Genomic DNA, 21165 nt, shown 5'->3' on the forward strand with positions numbered 1-21165 from the left:
TGGGGTTGCTTAAGTGTCAGACTGATCACACATTTGCAACACATCCTATTCTCCCAGGGAAACTTTTCATTAACTTCAAAGAGAAGGTAAATTTGTCTGAAGAAGTGCTAGACCAAGAAACATAAACTATTGTGTCCTGTCCCTCTGAGTCCTTTGTATCTTCTCAACTTCCTATACAAAAAATAATTACCAATTCTTTACTACAGAATAGCACAGAAATAACACAGATCTTGGTCCTTGCAATGATCATTCAGAAATTGTTGTGGTAAGGGAATAGGTTTACCAAGACAGAATTCATTCAGGGGCTGCTTCAAGCTCTGCTGAATGTTTACATCAACTTTTATGCAATCTGACATTCCCAAAAAGAACTGACAGTAATGGACTGGAAACACAGGGAAACCATTACACAACACAGGGAAAAAAAAAAAAAAGTTTCAAAATATATGGAATTTAAGAGCTAAACCTCTTAAACTAGCTATGATAAGGAACTGGCCTGAAGATGAAGCCTCTGAGAAACCTTCAGAGTAACAGCTCAAGACAACACTCTGGGTTGCTCCAAAATTCAACACCAAAGTTGCATGAGGCTGCAGCAATACTCCCCTCTGAGTTTTGTTTTCTTAGATTTGACACATCCAAGCAGACGTTATATCAAGTAGCAATCAAGACAGAAGAGTTTCCTGGGAAGCACCAGTCACCAGGAGTAATGTTTATGACACTCGTTTCTGTAAAAATGTGCCTGCCCCATGTTCCAGGTCTATGTTAGGTGGCAGCACGTTTTCTTTTTTTGCGAGGACTCTGCTGGTGCTACAGCTTGTGAGATTGCAGGCTGCAGCGCAGAGTATCTCACGTTCACCATCTCAAAAACACCAGCTGGTTGGGGTACTAAGAAGTCTCAACTGCAAACCGGGTCTATCTAGATAAGTTTATAATAATGCAGACTTTACTAACGGTGCCAGGACATGAGAGGAAACAGTCTTCTGCAATTCCCTTCCTCAGAATAACAGATGTCCTCCATTTCAAGAAAACGAAACAGATCTAAGCCCTTACTCTACACAGAAACAGAATTCCTTGTCATTATGACAGTGGCATAGAATTCCCAATAAACGCTTTATTTTTTATATTGGGGCTGAAGCAGACCCAGATCTTGCTGGGAACTTTAAGGATTCCCCAGGACAATCTTTCCATCTTTGTGGCTTCAGGACTCAGCAAAGCTTTTCATACATGGTCTGCCCTGGAAATCTTTCCTAAAAACCTTTATGTTTTATTCTTGATTACTGATCTTTCTAGTGCAACTGAAACCTTATCAGAATGAAGTGTATCTTTGTTTCTCTCTAGCGGTCTCTTAAAGTGACATTGCACCTTCTTTATCTTTCCTTTTCCTTGATAGTTCCTATCTAATGCCGTTTGACTAAATGCATAGGCAGCACTTCCCAGTAGGAGTAACTTGTCTTCATTTTTTTCACTTTATGATGTCTGATTAACAAGTAATGGTCTTTGCCCACACTCCATCACTGTCTACCTTTTCCACAAGATGTAAAAATAGTGTAGGCTACCAAAAGCTATAAAATGCATGTCCTTGCCCCTTCTCTAAGAATAGGAAGGGTAACACTAGATTCCCTCCACATTATAATGTAGTTCAAAGTTAACATATCTCTCTAACTTGTTATGTGGAGTCTAATAATGGCTGAAGAACTGCTTTCCTCCTGTAATTCTGGACAGTTTTTAATGATTCCCTCAGAAAGAATATTGCTACTAAAATATAGAAAAAATATTTATATAAACTTGTGAAATATAACTTATTTTTTATACTGCTAACAGTCTATACATGCTACTTCATTTCCCTCAGCAGTAATAATTTTGTGGTGAAGAGTAGTTTCGCTTCTCTTTTTTGCAGACAGTTTACATATAACCATCTTTTCTCCCTCACCTCATATTAACATGTCTCAAAACTACTGAGGACATTCTCTACAGAGTTTGTGAAACGATAGCTAAACCTGGGCTAATTGTCTGTGAGGTGACAACTGCTCCATCCAAATGTCTGCAAAACATCTCAGCAAGGCTCTTCAATTAACAAAGTCATGTATGATTGATTTAATTTTTCACTTCAGAGTTCTTCTCAGAAGAACTGTTCAGGTATATCCAACAAACCATTTATTAAAACAGAATTGGTAAGGATTAAATGTTCTGCATTGATACAGGACCCTGTGTCCGAGGATCTTAAACTCTCGTTAAATTCTTAATTCATTAAGCCTCATGCTATTCTCCATGGTAGAAAAATATATCTTTGTCCACTTTACAGGTCAAGATCTGAGGCAGAAATAGGCCAAATGAATTGACTAGGATCCCATAGAAAGCACATGGCAGAGCTGGAAAATCAAATGGCTTCAATTCCAAGACTCCTCATGCCCCCCACACACGTCATTCATTCCTTCCACCTGAATATTTCAAATTTTTAAACACAATGACTGTCATTTCCAGTCAGAAGAAGCAACGCAGCATCAGTGAAGGAGCTCTTAGAAGCTTCTTTAGAGGAAGAAAATACAGGAACAGTACTTCAGAACAATGTAGAATAGTAGGTTTAAGGTTGTTATCCTGATACTTGTTCTGATTTGATCATCACAGTCCAGGTTTGGAAAGCTCAGATAAGCTAAAATTGGTAACTTCGATATTTTTGTGACTTTATGTCATCACCCATAACGCTACCAGATAGCAAAACATTATACGTGATGACATAACACCTGGAGAAAGCATTATGCTTATCAAAAGGCTGTGGATTTAGCCAATTCAGTTCAAGAGCTCATGAGCATTTCTGAGCTTTTAGCCAGACTCTATCAGCTCTGGTTATTACCTCCGTCCTTCTCCTGGCAAGCTACTACATAATAAGAAGCAAGTAATGCAGCTACATTGTCTATCCTGTGCAAAAGCCATGCAAAGGTTTAATAGTTGGATACACAACAGGAAAGATACAGGTTGCCTCATCTGTTAAACTGTGACTTTGTGAAGGTAACCAAAAAGAAATAAAAAAATAATAATAAATCAGGCTGCCCTGCCTTTGTAGACCTCTGCCTTTTGTGTCAACGCAGTTATAAAACGTGTCAGGGAAGCCACAATACCACTAACAAGAGACGGTGGAAGAAAAGTTGTCTCGCCTGCTCAGGAAAAAGCAGCACATCCAGTGTAGACGCTCCAAGTCACCGTTGTTTAGTCAGAAGTTTTAAACGACTCCTTAAATTCGCAATCTCGGGGGCCTTGCTGCTTAATAAAGACTATGGGGTGTTGAGAAGCACAGTATATTATTTCATTAAGTGCTTTTCGGGAGAAGGGGATTTAGAAGTAAAACTGCTGGCTTTGTGTGGCAAGGTTACGACCTTTGACAACTTTGGAGCTTATCTCTTTCATCTTCCCACTCCCCCGAGACCCCGAACTTGCCAAGGAGCCGCAGCCGGTAAGCTGGGGCCAGACAGAGTCCAGCATTGTTGTGGGGCTGCGTCCTCTCCCTCTCCCTCTCTCCCTTCTCTCCCTCTCCCTCTCTCTCTCTCTTTTCTCCCCCTAAACAAAACAGATCTGAACTGAGCCAAGGAAACAAAAATGTATTGTTCCTCGCAGATGGAAGCGAGTGTCGCCTAGGTAACCAGATTAATCTCCTTTTTCTCTCCCTTCCTCTCTTGTAGTGCGGTAATCGGTGGGCTCTTTTCACAAAAAAGCCAGCCTCAAAGCTGGGGCTCTAACTAGGTTCCTAATTAGCTGCAATTTACAATGAAGACAACATGATGAGATAATAGAAATTTGCAAAATAATGACATACCTCAGCAAAATATTCCTCCTCCTAAGAACCATTTTTATACAAAAACAATAAAGAGGGCCCTTCTAAAGCAAAGCTGGAAAATGGTGGTGTATTATGTGACACAGAACATTATTGTTCGCCTCTTGTTCCCCCAATCAACAGCTTATTGTTTGGCATCTTAAATAAAAATGACTCAAATACAGGCCACATAATGATCTCCATTGCGCTAATACACTGTATATACAGAGTAGTCAAAAATGTACCCAAGCCAAGGCCAGTGGGGCTGATAAAGTACCAGGGCCCAGAAAGGTAATTTACAATACAATGCAGTATGTATTATTACTGGTCTTAATCACACATATCTTCCTGATTTCTGTCAGGATGCGCTCTGACATCAAAAAAGGGCACCCGAACAGGGGGCAGCTAGTTAATGAAATATGATGGATCGCATTTGTTTTCATGTGGTGGTTAGCTCAAGCGCAGCAGCCTCCAGACTGTTAGCCAACAGTCTTCTCTTGTGCGACATCAAAGGCTCCCATTCACGGGGGGAGAGGGAGGGCGCGGGAAGGGGGATTGCGGGGAGACAGCGCGGAGGGAGGAGCGCCAAGGAACTCAAAGAACCATTAAGAGTAATCTCTACCTTATGTCCAAAAGGGGAGAGGAGACAACCACAGCAGGCCAGGGCCAACCTGGCACCGGCTGCATGTGTGAGAGTGAGCGTCAGCACCTCCACACATTGTGGAGGGGCAGCATGGCCGGTGTGCCGTGGCTGGAATTTGACATTGGGCTGCACATGGGCAGCTTGTGGAGCACATCCCTTGGCAATCAGGAGCTGGATGGAGAGGAGAGGAGAGGAGAGGAGAGGAGAGGAGAGGAGAGGAGAGGAGAGGAGAGGAGAGGAGAGGAGAGGAGAGGAGAGGAGAGGAGAGGAGAGGAGAGGAGAGGAGAGGAGAGGAGAGGAGAGGAGAGGAGAGGAGAGGAGAGGAGAGGAGAGGAGAGGAGAGGAGAGGAGAGGAGAGGAGAGGAGAGGAGAGGAGAGAGGAGAGGGTCCATTGACAGTTTTGATCTCAACAGAAATGTTTTCTAAATAGCAACAGATTGCCTAAAGCAGTCAGGAATAACAGCAGCAACAGCAATGGAAGTCATTCCTTAGTTATTTGTGGACTAGTCACAGTTGACTGTTTCAACTGTACATATTCAATAAGTACTGTTCGTCCCTTAAACTACTGCAGACCAAAGCCACTTCAGGCAAAGACAAAAAAAGCATTATCATGTGCTTTGTGATATCACCCCAGTCCTTTGGTCCATGAATATGTCAAGAAGCCTAACTTCTCTCACAGAGCAGTTAAAAGGAATCAGAAATGCCATATAATAGAGAGGGCAAACTACTGAACCAACTTCTGAAAACTATTCACAGAATAAGTAATTCTAGCTGTATCACAAGGTCCTGCAAAACAGTTTACAAATAGGGTTAACCACACAAGGAAGCATTTTAACACTGCTATCATAGAATCAATCACAGAATGGTTTGGGGTGGAATGGACCTTAAAATATAATCTAGTTCCAACCCCTCTGCCATCGACAGGGTTATCTTTCACTGGGCCAGGTTGCCCAGAGCACCAGCCAACCTGACTTTGAACACTTCCAATGATGGGGCATCTACAACTTCTCTGGGTAACCTCTTCCAGCATCTCACTGCACTCAGTGTGAACAATTTCTCACAGCCAACCTAAATATAACCTCTTTCAATTGAAAAAGATTGCCCCTTGTTCTGTCACTGCAGGCCTTGGTAAAAATTATTTCTCCATCTTGCTTTTAAGTCCTCTTTATATATAGAACGACCACTATACAGTTTCCACAGTCTTCTCTTCTCTAGGCTAAACAATCCCACATCTCTCTCTCTCTGCCTTTCTTCACAGAAGAGGTGCTTCAGCCCTCTGATCATTTTCATGGGCCTCCTCTGGACCTGCTCTAACAGCTCCATGTCTTTCTTGTGCTGGGGACCCCAGAACCAGATGCTGTGCTCCAGGTGCAGCTTAATGAGAGCAAAGCAAAGGGGAAGAATCACCTGCCTCAACCTGATGGCCACACTTCTTTTTATACAGCCCAGGATACAACTGGTTTTCTGGGCTGCAAAGTGTACATTGCTAGCTCCTATCCAATTTTTCATCCACCACCACTATCCCCAAGTGCTTATCTGCAGGGCAGCTCTCTATCAGTTCATCACCCAATCTGTATTAGTACTGGGGATTACCCTGATTCAGGTGCAGGACCTTGTTGAACTTTATGAGGTTCACACGGGCCCACTGCTCAAGCTTGTCAAGATCCCAGTGGATGTCATCGCTTCCCTGTACTGTATCAACTACACCACACAGCTTGGTGTTATTTACAGACTTGCTGAGGGTGCACTCAATGCCACAATCCATGTCATTAATGAAGTTACTAAACAGTAGTGGTCCCACCAAGGACCCTTGAGAGAAAATACTCATTAATGGTTTCCATTTAGACTCTGACTGTTGGCTAGCTTTGGATGCAACCATCCACCCAGTTCCGTATCCATCTAGTAGTTTATCTATCAGAACCATATGTCTCCAATTAAGAGGCAAGAGTGTTACGGGAGACCGTATCAAAGGCTTTACAAAGACCAGATAGATGACATCAGTTGGTTTTCCCTCATTCACTGATGCATTCACTCTGTCATACAAGGCCACCATCTTAGTCAAGAACAATTTGCCCTTGGTAAAGCCACATTGGCTGCCTCAAATCACACCCCCATCTTCCATATTTTACAACAGAACTTCTGAGAGGATCAGTTCTATGATCATACCAGGCACTGAGATGATGCAGATTGGTTGGTAGCTCCTGGGATACTTTTTAAAATGAGTATGATATTCCGTTTTTTTTTGTCACTGGAGATTTTGCCTGCCTGTGATGATTTTTCAAATATGACGTAGAGTGGCTTAGTTACTACACGTACCAGATCCCAGAGGAACCTGGAAAGCATTGAATAGAGTCCCATGAACATATCTGATGTTCCTCAGGCACTCTCAGTCATTGTGACAGGGGCTTTATTACAGTGGGTCCTGCCTTGAGGTTCAGTGGCTAAAAAAGTATGGAAAGAGTGATTCCAAGTGAAAACTCCCCAAGCCAGGAAGAAAGAGATTCCTAAACTGCCAATAAAACAGATTCCAAAAAGGACCAGGGTGATGCTTGCTTGCAGAAGAGGAATGAGGGAAGGACTAACCAAGCATTCTGGAAACAAGGTGATGAAAACTCGGATAGTGCTGAACACTGTTTCCACATAACTCGCTAGCGAAAAATTTACAGTTTGCTGATGCAGATCCAGGGGACACATAAGCTCAAGACCAGGTAGAGTTAATTTAATCAGGGGAAAATACAGACCTATGCATTAGTGTCAAATGAATAGTATAAAAGGAGAATAGAAAGAAAAGGAAAAGGTGCAGCATATTAAAGATCTGTGGATCTTGCAGGCATGATTAAAATGAAAAAAAAATGGGCAAGAAAGGTCTGGAGTTCTCTGAAACTCTGGAAACTGCTTTCAAACAAGTTCGCCTGGTATTTTGGACAGGACAAGGGGAGATACAAGGGCACCCGACAGTGTTCTGGGTAGACACGGCCCAGGCCTCGTGGCCTGCCAGGAAATGCCGGTACCCAGCAAAAGACAAAAGGAGAGGGGAGAGGGTGGAAGTGGCATTGCGGTAGCCCCAGGTGCACAGGAGGATGCCTCACTGCTGGTGCCGGCCAGCCTGCTGCAGGGGGGGACGGACCACAGTAACATCACTGAGCAACAGGCTGTGACGTGACTGAGTGACAGACTGTGTCGCGTGGCCCTCATGGCTTATATATGGGCTCCTGGCCCAGCCCAGCCTGTCTTGTGCCTAGACTCCCACTGCGTGGGTACACAAGGCTTGGAAGCCAAGCAACCAGTCAGTTTGGGTGCTGGCTTGTGCTTTTGGGACTGCTGGGAGTGTCTCTCAGCGCCCATCCCAGCAGCCACCACCCAGTGTTTCCCCAGCCCTGCCCACATGAGGCAGTCGGGGCTCCACGAGGTGTGCTCGCTGCAGCAGAGGTGAGGTGTGCCCCAAGGACACAGGGCAGGCAGACACTGCTTCCAGGCAGGCACCGCTCCCAGACCCCTCGCCAGCCACATCTCCCACAGCCCTGAGGCACCCCATCCACCCGCTATGCCGGTGCCAGATGAGCAGGGGGCTGTGGACACGGAGTTCAGCACTCCACCGGTGCCTGCTCTGCCACCCGAGCTCTGGGCAGCCCTTTTCCAGGAGCACCGGGAGATCCTCAACCCCTTGCTGCCCTGGCTATGCCAAGAGCTGGCAGTCATCTTTGGGACGGTGTGGTGGCAGGCAATGCTAGCCGAAAACTTCGTCCTGGTAGCCCTGTGCCTCTTGGGGCTGGACAGCGAAGCCCTGTTCCAGCATTTGCAGCCTGGCCTCGTGGACAGAGCAGCGATGCTTGTCCATGGCATCATCAACACCGTTGTGCAGCGAGCAGGCTTGGAGGCGGCTGGGCCTCCACCGCGCCTACACTGCCAGGGGGCAAGAGGACAGACACGTGGCCACCCCCCGCACTGCCACCTCCTCACGGGTAACTCTCAACTCCAGCCCAGGATCCTCCTACTACACTACAGGTCCCAGCACAGAGGAGCTCCCTAGCACATCACGAGCCATCCTTCGTGGGGGGCACAGCCAGCCCCTTGCTGCACCCATCCTGGGGGGCCAAGAGGAGACCCGTGAGGAGCCAGGACAGGCAGTGGCAGTGGAGGCAGCAGGACTCTCTGCCAGGACAGGAGGGGGTGAGAGGAGATGCTGGAGGAGACGGAGCAGGCAGTGGCAGCAGGACTTTCACTGGGGCAGGGACCACTCGCACAGCAGGCCCCAGCGACCCCAAAAAAGGAAGGCCCAAGAGTCCCCAGCCTCCCACACACCCTGCAAGAGGCTGCCACCTCGGCAGAACTAGCAGGGCATACATTTCCCTTTAATTAATAAATAAATAAATAAATAAATAAATAAATAAAGATTATTCCACAAAGTCTCGGTCTCACTCAGAGCTGGCACTGCCATGAGCGTGGTGCTGCTCTCTCCCCTTTTCCCTGCTGCCTTTCCCCCTGCCCCGCTGGGCCCCAATGCTGGTGGCACTGCCCTGCCAGGGAATGCCACAACCAAACCTATCACCAACCTATCACCACCAAACTATCATGTTTATACAATTTATTTTGTTTTTAAGGATCTCAGAGTGCTTAAGTGGTATGAGTTTGAGGAGAGGTGCTGAATGCCTTCATGATGAACACTCTACAAGAAGGAAAAGAAGCAGATTTTAGAATCAATCCCAGATATGCCCATTCTAGGGACCAGTGTCATGATGGATTTAAACAGGTAACAGAACAAATGAGACACTGGCTTTTAAGATGTTACTTGAAAAATCCAAGAAACACGTAGGGGTACCCATTCATCCTTAGAGCCTTGAGACGTATAATATGACAGCTTTAAATCAACAACAATGAACCTCCAAAACAATAATAAAACAAACAAACAAACAAACAAACAAAAAAGCATGCAGACTTAAGATACAGAATGGCCCTCAAAGTACACTTCAGTTGGGGAATTGAGTCTGCTAAACAAACCTGCTTTGGTCTGCAGAGGTTTCTAGGAAAAAAAAAAAAGAGAACAAGTGGGACAAATTGGAAACATTCAATCTTTACATGGAAATAAACAAAAATAAGTGATTATTGGTCAGATTCAGTTGTGCTTACTCGTACTTAATAGTATTCTTGCTATTCAAAGTGTGATTCAATAGCAGTACTTGCAGAATTAGATGTTTTTCATTGTAACAGCATCAGAACTGGTTCTGAAAAACAAAACTATGTGAAATGTACTTGAATTGCAAGTAAGGAAGCCCTACTCCAAGAAACATAGTGCATTTTCTTACGCCACTGACCTCCCCCCGTACAGGAGCTGGCAACCTACCAGAAGATCAGGCAGTACGTAAGAAAAGAGTAGTAAAGTCAAGAAAATGGCTTTGAACCTGTGAACCTAATTCATTGTGAATCCTGTGTTGACATGACTGAGAATGGAAAGAAATCGTTGGTCATTGGTGCTTCTCCACAACAACTGCAAGCCAGGCCTAAAGATTTGTGTGTTCGTTTGTTTTTGTTTCCAGATATTATATACATTTCTATGGAATTCTGAATATATATACCCTGTTCTTTTCAGGCTCATCTCAAAAAACTACATTTTACCTGCAGTATTTTCCTCTGGAGCTTATGCCGTAACTTTTGCCTGATCTATCTAGAGGCTTTAGCATTGCATTCTTAGATAATCCTGCACGGATCAGGCAGAGTGCACTGAGGATTCAGGCAAGAAGAGCGTTGCTGCTTTGTATATTCCATGCTAGAGTCAGAACAGTGCTCTGTATCTGTGCAGTCTGGTATGATTAACATTGGCTTGCCATTCTACACAGAAACATTAACTCTTCCATGAAAACACTTGCCCCATCCCTCCAGCTCTCTGGGTGGATGAAACGACTCAGAAAGAGTTAGTTTCCCACAATTACAGAGCTCTATCTGATACTGCAGGCACATGACACAACTTGAATTCAATGGGATTTCTGTATATTCACCAACTGGAGGTCTGGGACCTTAAATATTAACCTTTCTCCATAACAATCATATTCAATGTACTACAACACAGAAAGACAAAACACTAGGTCTGATCCTACCATAAAAATCCAGTCCTTTCCTTCTGCCACCCTCCTCCTCCCCCTTTCTCCCTCTCCATCTTTGTTTTTATTAATTTTTTTTTTTTTTGAATTATTTGTGCAAATAAACATTGCAAGGCTGGGCATTCACTGCATTTTCTTTTCCAGCATCCTGAGTGGCTGGCACAGGCTGAGTTATACAGTATGAATCTAACCGAGATCATCTACACTATTCCCCTGCAATAGCACCTGCGCCTTTGTGGCCCTGAACTGCTCCAACAATAAAAATTTGCAAACAGCTTTTGAAACATGACTCAAACATCCTTCAGTATGAGCAAAATCTGGCGTGTGATACAACTAACTTGCCTTTACTTTATTATCATTATTACTGTTTACTGGCTTTGAAGAGCTTTGCATCTCCTAGGAATTCTTTTTAGCATCTCTGATAGCCTTCAATTTTCCTGCATTTTCTACCTTTGAACCACTAGGAAACAGCAAGAAAAACTATGTAAACAAATGTGTTCAAGCAGGATACGAGCAAATCCACGCGGTGAACTGAAGTTTAATGCTCTTCTACTCTGCCTTCTTCCTTTACTGTCGTCGTTCCCTCCTCTCCCCCCCCCCCCCCCCGCCCCTTGGGGGAGGTGGGAGGAATGGTTTAAATCAATAACCGAAGGCTTCAATTTTACAAACCCTTAAGCCATTAGAGCTCTGAGTCCTCACTTCACCCGTCACAACCTCCCCCACCTCAGCATGCACACATACACATATGCACATAACACACATATAAAAGAAAAACTCCCAGCCTGGCATTAACAATGTTCATTCAATGTGCTTTACTTAAAGGAAGAAAACAATTAAGTGAAACCTTGAAGTAATCTCATTCTGCCTATTTAGCCTCTTCATCCCTCAATGTGTGGTTAGTAAGTGTTGCAATCAGGGGCTAAGGCCTGCTATCATTCGGCCTTAATTAAAAAAGACACAAGCAGTGGAGCTGTGAATTAGAAATGTAACAACGCACTACCCCTGATTAATTCGAGGCTCATGTTGGATTAATAACTCCAAACAAAGAACAAAAGGAAATTGTTATGCGAATTGCAGCCCTCCCAGGCCAGACAAAGGTCAAATCACAGGATTTCAATTTCATCCGGAGTCGCTTAATCAACTCCCTCGGAAGGAAGACCATATGCAGTCCTGAAAGCTACCCATTGTAGTTGTGTTGTCACTGGACCTGAGAGACGGCACAGAGATAATCCCAACTATTCCTGATCTTTTCTCCTTTTTGGCCGTTTCTTCCCTCTTTCTCTTTTCTTTCCCAGTTTCTTTTTTTTTTTTTTTCTCATTATTTTTAAATCTCACAAAATGCCTTCACTAGGGCTAATGATTATGGAATAAGGACGCTCTCTGTCAGAAAGCAGCTTTTGTGGCTGCTGCCCCAAGGAAGCACCCTGGCTGCAGAGGCAGCTCCTTGTTTTGAGGGGGGTCTTCTCTGACAGCAGAAGCCATACACTGTTGTGCTTAAGCATCATGCAGTCTCTTAAAAGGAACAGCACTTGGGTGGGGGGTGCGGAGGCAGGATAGGACACATTGGACACATTCAATGCACTGCCCACACCTCAGTACAGAGGTCCTGAGGGTATGTCAGCTGAGGAAGAAGGATATTACTGCCCTGAAGACCTATCTCTGACTGAAATTAAGCCACAGAGAATAGAATCACATATTGTCTTGTTCACCCCCAACAAAATGATGACAGAGAAAAGGAGCCCTCAGTTTCGATGATCTGAAATATATTGTCCCTCCAGCAAATACACACAGAGCATGTCCCTCGCTCCCACTGAACATAACTTTTCAAGTAACGAGCTTGGCAGGGCTTTCTACATGGACTCCACAGTTCTTCCTCTATAAAGAAAGAACGAAAGCCCAGGTCTGACCAGGAACCTGGCAGCTCATGCCTAAAAGTAAATATAAAAGCTTATAGAGATTGAAAAGGAGCAAGGAAGAAGCTTCAGTGTGGGAATCTTAGACATGCAGTTCAATATAGCCCTCATTTCCTTCCTGAATAGTTCTGCCCATCAGCCCAGAAAAATCATTTTGCCACACAGCTGTCTGCAGCTGGCCCAGCCTGAATGGTGCAGGTAGTCTCTCTCTTGGCCAGATCCCTAGTGTCTAACTGTAACATTTCAATAAGCATGCTGCAGTTTCAAAGTTTTGGTTTGTTTTGCTTTGTTTTTCTTGTAACAGCAACACAGTTCAGAACCAAACTTACTTTCTTCAGGAACCAGTTTCAGCAAGGGTCCAAGAGCCAACAACATTTAACATCTTGATTTAGACCTATTGTTTAAGTCAAATTTCTCCTGGAATGGAATTTCTTATATATGGAAATGAACATTTACGATACAGTTCTTTTACTCTTGGACATGTTTGTGGATTTCTGATGGAAAGTGAGTCAATTCGAAGTCTTAGGTTCTGGTCCCAAACATATTCTACATATACATTTATTACTGTAGGATTGCTGACAAAAGCACCATGGCTCCATGACTTGATTTTACCAACATAGTTATCTGAAGGCCCAATAATAGAACCAGGAAGCCAGTACTAGTATGTTGCACTATGTTGCTAGTTTCACAACCTGAAACTACTGATGAATTCACATATTCTAATGCCTGGGAAAAAGGAGATCCACATTTTGTAGAAGCCTCTTACCTGTGTTAGGTGCTGGAATAAAATTCCAGATCGCTCGGTGAACTGAAACGAAGATCCTTCTTTTTGACTTTCAGCTTGGGATCATCTCCACTCAAATCTGTCACAAACTACACTTAGTTCTCTTTCCAGGGGGTTGCTCACACACCTGCTGCCTCTGAATTAGCTGTTGAAAGGGAAGAAGTAGTTTGTGAATCACCCCAGTTCTGAAGCCCTTTTGCACTCAGAAACATACGCCAGCTTTAAATGCCAGCCCACTAAATGACTATTCAACATCTCTGATGCTTTTCTTTTCAGTATCTGTTCACTTTTGCTTTACATATTGATTTCTTTGCATGTAACCAAAAATTAAGATGAAATGCCTACTGTGCCATGGAAAAGGAGTCACATACTCAGAAACCCTTTTGCCTGTGTTACACTAAGTCATTACATCCAAATTACATGGAAGGCAAATTCTGCTAGATGTAAATCCCTCAAACATTCCATCAGCTCCAGAATGCAAGTGTGAGTTTTGAAATCTGTTAGTATTAGGAACTCAGTAACAAATGATTTTATGTGCATTAGCAGCTATTGCATATACTTCCACTCTTCTGTGCAAAAGCAAGATCCAAGCTTTAAATGTGCAAGTCCAAAACTTTAGCTCACTTACTAGTCTGTAAAAGAGGGCTGTGCTTACATCACATTAAGAAGTAGGAAGACAATCTTGCCCTTTGTCCATTATTTCTATTACAAGATTGCAAGTTCAATTGAGCAATTCTTCATCTCTTTGTCCCAAAGAGACATCACTCTCTCATAAAAATCCTCCTGATTTTTAACAAATTCTGAAGCTGAAGTTGTTATTACTTTTTGAGGCAAAAAAAGTAATTCCCTCCATATAGACCAGTGACAGTAGCTCTTTAGTACAGTTAAAGGCTTCATGGTGCTTAACTTCATTGTAAAACTTTCACTAGGAAACACTGCAGCACTTTTTGGAAAAATGACTGCCCGTTGTTCATGTTCATTCATGTTATTACTCTATGGCAAGCAAATCTGGACTTCCAGAAAGTCCAAAGGGACTTCCCTCAGGCTGTACACTGGCATCCTGCCAAACTGTTTTACATTGAGCTTCAACTTCTTCAGTCAGCTGAATATAGAATCATAGAATCACCAAGGTTGCAAAAGACCTTCAAGATCAAGTCCAACCACCAACTGACCTACTGACTGACATCACTAAACCATGTCTCTTAGTGCCACATCCACACATTTCGTTAATGCCTGTAGGGATGTGGACTCCACCACTTCCTTGGGCAGCCTGTTCCAGTGCTTGACTACCCTCTCCATGAAGAAATTCTTCCTAATGTCCAATCTAAACCTTCCCTGGCACTACTCGAGACCATTAAGATAGAAGATTTTCAATTTTACTTAGTAAAGCAAGTAAGTTTGAAGCCTTCAGCCCAGTGAGGAAAATACTAGCCACACATTCTCAATGTATTCTAATTACTCAAAAAAAAAAAAAAAAAAAACCGACAAAAAAACAAGATTTTATCCAACAGCTGGCACAACCTTATGAATTTTAGGCCCTAATTTCACAGCCCTGGCTCCCAGGCCTGTGAGAGATCCATCACTCCTTTCCATTCAAGACATGTACCTCTCCCTGGTCCAACTCATATTCCCTATCTCCACCAGAATGCTGTGAATGAATTGTGAATAAATGTGATACAAATACTGATGTGTCAAGAAAAAAAGTAGTTAAGTTCAACACAGCTCACTGTGGTGACCAAATATATCTGCTGCCACAGTGATACAAAAAAGGCACTTAAGACATCCCCAGAAAATGGCAGGGACAAGCAGCTGTAGGGGTGTCTGCTCCACTCCCAACCTGAATGCCAGCACAGCCAGGTAGCCAGCAGCTCCTGCAATTTATATGACATAAAAGTCAGATGCAAGTTTTCTTAGGAGGGAGAGGAGAAGTATTTATTTCAGTGTTTGCAGAGCAAGCCAGCCACTACTGCCAAGTTTGGCATTTGTATTCTGGTTCTTGAAATCAAGTCTTGCCCATCCTCATAGCTCCTGCTGCCAAGAAGAAAAATGTCCATACAGCTAACTTTTGGCTGGGGACAGGTGGCCTAAAATCTTGCCCATACCACCTCAAGTACATTTCCCATCTCTGACATGTCTCTGAGGCATGTGGGAAGACAAGGCAAGCCCCAGCTAAGCTATGCTTGGTGCCCACCAGACCACCTTGTATTTCTGTACAATCTCCCCAAATCGATGGTGTCTTACAGCCCATCCCATTCTCTTTCTCTCCCTCCAAAACCAGAAAGGACCACAAATTTTTGTAAGTTCCAAAGCATCAACAGCAGGAAAGCATTTAATGCTGCCCTCAGACAACTTGATGTGCTCTCTTCTTCTCAGTAACTATCTCAAAACCGTGAACCTGTTTCTTTAAGCAAATAAGCCAAAAAATTTATCTGATTTTACCTGACATTTTTCCCAGTCCTCTGCCTTCCTTTAGAAACTGCCTCTCTCTCTGCCCCTCCACTCAAACAAGCCACCTGTGAGAAATACTCTTCCTCTGCAGGTCCTACCAAGTGTGCAATAGATTTCACGTATCTCTACCTCACCGACCCTTCATCTCTTTTCACATCACAGATATGAAGCAACATTCTCTTATCTTGCTAAGACCTGGGAACCCTGTTCACATCTATTCCAGTATTACCTAACTCTATAAAGCATTCTAAGCAGCGGAAAGAAAGAAAGAAAAAAAAAAAAAAAAGAAGAAAGAAAACGTATAAATATTCTGCCAAACTCCAAGCAAAAATTAGGACCATGTTTTTTCAGTGCATAGTGCTCCAAACCTTATTGTAAGCAAGCAGCTTTGTCAGAAGATTAAACGTGATGGGGCAAGCACGGAAAATGGATACATCAAAGCCATTTGCCTCTCCAAAACACCCAACCCAGCCAACCAAAAAAAATGTGGGTTCTTCTAATTCACCTTACCAAAATGGCACTTTGGTTAGAAACATAAGATGAGAACGTAGTTAATTTTGAATTATTTTCTGAATTATTTTTTTTTTTTTCCAAAAAAGTCTAGCATCTTTGCTTAAGTTTAACTTAACAAATTGCACACTATTTCTGAGAGCTGCTGGGCAGCTGCTACACTCCATCTGAGAGGTGACATTACGTAAGGTGGGATACACAATCCTTATTCCCATAAAGCACTTTAATATACATAATTAGACCCAGTGATATCAGTATGAAAGCATATATGGTAAAAAATAGTGCAGGAGAACATTTGCCCTTCTGCAATAAAATGACACAACAAATATATCCAGCCCAAGTATAGTAGAATACACTTAAAAACAAGCCTGAACAATAGCTACTAAAATAACTACACAGATCACATATTCTTAGTTTCGAGGAAAACTTGACTAATATTCAATAACTTTGGTAATTAGAATACTGTGGTTTTTTTTTTATATATCTTTTTTTTTTTTTTTTAAGATAGAAGAAATTAAGTTTAGTGAGACAGTTTAGTGGCGAAAGCTTTTCCTGCTTTAAAAAACTGAAATGCAGCAAAAATTATCAAGAAAATGCTTGGTTTTGACCATTTTTTTCTGTCAGCGCAGATGCACAGAAGAGAAGTCACAGCAGCTAGATGCTGGACCTCTGAATCAGGCAGAACAGAAATGTAACGTGTTTCTACCATGCCACCATTAGCTCCTGGACTCTTCTGGTGTTTTTGAATTACTCATATTTTCTTTGAAAGATACAGTTTTCATTTCAAGATGTAAAAATATTTCATAAAGCCTTTTTTTTTTTTTCATTCTAGGCCGGCTTTAGTGGTAACTACAGGAATGGCTAATTACTACAATCCAGAAATGTAGTAAAGTTTTTCTTTTCAGGTCATTAAAAGTAACTTCCTTGTAAAAGAACCTATAATACTTTCACAAGGTGATCAGGAATCTTACCTAATTCTTCACTACTATCATGAAAAATTACACAAAGGAGTAAGGCAAATTGTCTACTTATGTTCCTTAAAAAGAGTCTGGAAAAAGGTTTCAAAAGCTTGAGAGAATTGGATCTTAAGTAGCTTTATTTCACCTTTGCCTTTTTTTTTTTTTTTTTGCTTTTTTTTTTTTTTTTTTTTTCCTTTCTTTCTTATGAAATCTGTCTCCTTTGCTTTGAGGCATTTGATTGAAAGGTATTGTGTAAGTGACTCACGTTTGCACAGCTCAGAAACATTAGCACCAACAAAAGCCAAAACATACAATTTGGTATATTTGCTTGCTGACTAAACACTTTTTCTTATATCTTTCTGTGCTTGGAGGGTAAATTGTTAGTTTCAAAGCTGAGTGACTGCTTCAGTAAGTTGGTAGCAGGCTATTGGTACAGTGTGATAATTAAGGGATCTTAGTTCTTAAACAATGCTGATAAAACAGAAATCCCTCTCCCTTTTTTCTGGATTACCTTTAGAACTGAAATCAGAGCACACTAAATGAATAATAATTTGCACCTTCTGTGAATGATAGAAGATTGAATCAAATTTTAACTAGACTCTATTTGTAAATCCCTCAGGATGACATAATTACTATTCAACACATACCTTAATTAGCCGTACACATCTATTTCATAGTATTTAACAGGTTTAAAACAGCTTTTATTGTCTGTTGAATGGATGTTCCTTTCTTATCAAAATGAAAATAATCCTGAATTTCCTGAACTGTAAGAAATTTGCTTACAGAAGGCAAGAAATGACCTACAAATTGCTGTCAAATATATACATATTTTAAGCAATACTAGCTGATGATGCACCAATGTGGATTTTTGTTGCTGCTGGTTCTTCTTTCCTTTTGATTAAGAAGATCATAGTTACGCTGTTTGGTGAAAAATATTTTGCTAAAGCACTCAAACTTCTGCACAGGATTTGAGATGAATACAAGCCAAGTTGGGACACAATTTCTTTTTCTGGTTTGGATTACACTATGGTTAATGTTACCTCTAGAAAGCACTATTGCTAGTGATCCTACAGCATTTCCGCTCCCTCAAGAATCAGAAACAGGCTAACATTTGGCAAGCTATACTTTCAGATGAATCCAAAGAATTAGCATTTGAGATCTTGATTCTCATTTTGTGTAAGATCAGGTACTTGCTCAGATGCAGAGGCTGTTATTAAAACCAACGGGCTCTGCAGAGCAGCCTGGCTTGGCTTGGACACTACGGGCTGCAGCCCGGCTTGGCTTGGACACTACAGGCTGCCTTAGCAAAGTCTGTGTGCCCATGCCACGAGCTGAGGCTTGCCGCTCAATCGCAAGCACAACCTTCCCTAAAAGGTTCTGCTGCTTAACTCTGCTGACAACAAAAGCAAACGACAACGACAATGATTGTGTGCAGACACATACATATGTGGTATGTTTTCATTATTTTGTCAAACTGCCCCAAGTGAGATTAAAACGTTTACTTAAGTACTTACTTCATACTTCATGTCATTTGCTTTCTGTTCTCCTTAAAATTTTAAGCAAAAGCACTTCTTCACAACTCACTGTTCCTGGGCTAAATCGAAATGAAGATGCTCAACATGCAGGGAAGCGATGGAAGCTGAGCCCAGGGGAGGGGAAGGCAGGACTGAAAGCATTCTCCTGCCAGCTTTGGCTCCATCCTTGGGGTGAAGCTGGGACCAGAGGGAAGCCAGGATCTCCGCAGCCACAGGAAGGGATGGCTGCCCCAACCCAGGACCCAAGAGCATACAGAAAGGGAAAGAACCCGCAGGAAGATGCATGCAGTACTGGGATACAAGAAGCCAAACAACCCAAGGAGAGTTCTGATAATCTGAAGGCTGTTTTAGGTACCACCAGCCCCAACTACTCAAAAGTCATCAGACCAGCACTTAAAGTCATAGGATTTGCCATAAAGCATGATGTTTAGAAACCCCCCCCCCTAACCCATCCAACCAAGCAACCAACCAACCAAAAAAAAACCAACACAAACAACTATACACAAATACCTTCCAATGCATTTTAGACCATTTTGTTTCAACTTTCTGTCACTTCTTGAGGTCAGATTTTCATTTTTTTTTTCTCTGAAATTCATTGGAGGAAAAACTTACTTTTAGGGGAGGTTGAAATTCTCACATAATCATAGAATCTCAGAACAGGGTTTTACTAGACACATTACACATTGTGAGCTTCATGATAAAATAGCAAGCATAGTGTTGAGAAGCTATTCTGTTTCATCACAAACAGAATCAAGTAAAACAAAATAAACTTAGTCAAGAATGCCTTTTATTTCATAGTTACATTTCTTCCCATGTGTATGGTGAAACTGTAAATGTCCCAATCGTTAAAAATTACAAAGTTAAGCACTATTGTATCAATCACACCCTATATCTTTCTCAGAAGATTTGGAAGGAAAAAAAAAAAAAGTGTGGGGGAAGAGGTATTCATGCTATGATGCTTTATCCCTTATCAACACCTTCCTTTGCACCTAAGAAAAGAGCATCAACCTAGCTCTCTCTCTGGTCCCCACTGTAGCAAAACTCCCAGCAAGAGACAGATGACTGGGTCCCAAACCTTTCTGAAACCTGTTACAGCCAACACCTGCAAACCCACTGTAAGAGCTGGAAACTTGCTGGAAGTCTGCGCAGGCTGGGAGCACCAGGCTGCTCTGCCCCACCAGCAGATGCAGCGAGCTGCAATCTCCTATGCCAGCGTGGGGCCCTGCACAGCCCGCGGGCTCCTCCCGGACAGCATGCTGCAGGCACCCCATTTTGAGGTGACAAAAGATGGGCCTCATGTTGCTGCACTGCATTCTGTATTCAAGTAATTACCCCAGAAAGCAGAAAAGCTATTTGTTCTCTCCCCAGTAAACTTGCTGTCCTAGGTTTTCCTAACATTACAGTGAAACTTCCCTGCCTGTCATTTCAATTGCTTGTTCTATATTGGTAAAATTGCAAATCACAGAGAGCAAAAATGATGCCATATGTAATTGCTGCATAGCATCAGAGCGGTGCTGGCTACTCTCTTAATTACGTAGAGTACTGTTGATATGCATATCGACAATAAATCATATTGATTACTTATATATCACACTGGAAAGAGAAGTAGTTCGAGCTCAGTTGGCTACCCTGAAAAAAAAACTACAGGAGGACAAAGAAGGATTTACAATTCTTTTCTGCTTAAATGACATCATCTTTGAGGAGGCATGCATTTTGACGGAGTACATTATAGAAGAACATTTTAAGAGAAAAAAAAAAAAAAAAAAAAGCATGATAGGAGATCCAGGCAGCAAAACCGCAAAACCATGCAATTTTGAGCACCATAAAAAGGCTGGTAGTGCTAGTTCACATGGATTACCCACCACTTCTGGTCCCTAACTGAATCCTATTGCTGTACAATACTCATGCTATATTATTTATTATTTACATTATATATTATTTGCATTGCAGTATCCCCAGCAAGGCCTCCAGGAAATCCCGTAGGAATATTTTCATGTTTGGCTGATTAGTTTTGCATCTGCATAAAAATATTTGCCTTGTTGCCTGAAACCTTGACTTCAGCGTGGAAATGTACAAAAAGCAGGAAGCAAATCTGATCATTCTGCTTTCCATCTCCACATTAATTGAACGTTTAAATAATTAACTTATAATAATTAAAGTATATTATGAAGAAAGCCCTAAAGTTACATTCATTGTGTCAAATTCCTGAAAGTCTTTTAAGTATTACTGAAGCCCCAAGTAACTGAAAACTCATTGACCTGAGAGCACAGGCACCGGAATGATAGAAGCCATTTACAATTTTACTTAATTTCTTTGCAGAATATGTCACAATAAAAATCAACTCTGATTATATCTATTGTGTATGTCTGTGATCTCACTATGTATGCCATAGCACATACATGTGAAACACATTCTGTGGTAACAGCTGGAAAAAAAAAAAAAAAGTATTGATGTCTCCAGAAGAATAAAAATTTGA

The sequence above is a fragment of the Aythya fuligula genome, chromosome 1, assembly GCF_009819795.1.
Source record: "Aythya fuligula isolate bAytFul2 chromosome 1, bAytFul2.pri, whole genome shotgun sequence".
NCBI classification, from domain to species: Eukaryota; Metazoa; Chordata; class Aves; order Anseriformes; family Anatidae; genus Aythya; species Aythya fuligula.